The sequence below is a fragment of the Saccopteryx leptura genome, chromosome 2, assembly GCF_036850995.1.
Source record: "Saccopteryx leptura isolate mSacLep1 chromosome 2, mSacLep1_pri_phased_curated, whole genome shotgun sequence".
NCBI classification, from domain to species: domain Eukaryota; kingdom Metazoa; phylum Chordata; class Mammalia; order Chiroptera; family Emballonuridae; genus Saccopteryx; species Saccopteryx leptura.
In genome coordinates this window covers 61906976-61907940 of record NC_089504.1, presented here as the reverse complement: position 1 = coordinate 61907940, position 965 = coordinate 61906976, and the positions used below count along the sequence as shown (strand labels likewise).

At 36.4% G+C, this 965-nt stretch overlaps 1 non-coding gene across 1 annotated transcript; it reads left to right on the top strand.

Moving 5' to 3' along the window:
• Nucleotides 1-553: 553 nt before the first annotated feature.
• LOC136396143 (U11 spliceosomal RNA) lies at nucleotides 554-687 on the top strand. Its single transcript, XR_010749558.1, has one exon. It is a non-coding gene; the product is annotated as a U11 spliceosomal RNA (small nuclear RNA).
• Nucleotides 688-965: the final 278 nt, after the last annotated feature.

Sequence of the window (965 nt, the reverse complement as noted above, 5' to 3'; positions counted from 1 at the left end):
CCAAGCTTCCAGCCAAAAGCCAGTGCCACTTGACTAGTCACATGAAGGAAGCAAAGCCTCCAGCCCTTAGTTAATCACAGTCAGCTACTAGCTACTTCCCAGCTAACACTGCATGGAACAGAGACAGGCCTTCGCCACTGAGTCCTGCTCAAATAGAAGATTTAGAAGAAAAATAAATATATATATTGCTATTACTTTAAGTCACTGTTTTAACAAAACATGTAACTTCAATCCTAAAGGGACAGACCATCCTCTGAATCCCTCTGTACTATTCATCTGTCATTGAACTAACACTGTCTTGAGTTAGAAGTTATTCTTAATATGTTTAAAGAATGTATTACCAGCTTCATTATTATCTACTTGGAAACAGGTATCTTTTACAACATTTTCCTTTTAGCACAGTGACTTTCTGGGCAGTAGATATTCTACAGATACTTCTTTGTTAATTAAATCAGAGACTATGTGTTCTATAAGATAAAATAATTTCTAAGTGTGCCAGTCCTGCAAACATGAGACATGGTGCTGAGCAGATATGTTAAAACCTACCCAAACAAAAAAGAGCTTCTGTCGTGAGTGGCACACGTAGGGCAGCTCAATTGCTCTACATGTGGAATCAACATCAAGAGATTTCGGAAGCATAATTTTTTGACTTGTGGGCAGCTGGTGATCGTTGGTCCTAGCGCCTGTGCAATAGCTTGTTGAAAATAAGGATGAGGAAAGTATAGATGTAGTATAAAACCTACCCAAACAATGAGTAGAGAAACACAGTGACATTTAAGGTACTAAAGTATTTGCATTTTAGAAAATGAATATAGTCACCAATTCTTCAATTCTCTAAAGTGATTATTTTAATGGTATACTGGAACTTGATATCTGAATCTTGGAATTTATCTAAAAATTCTAGCCCCACCAGAGCCTCATCACTCAATATATTATTTGATTAATGAATTATAACACAAAGTTTG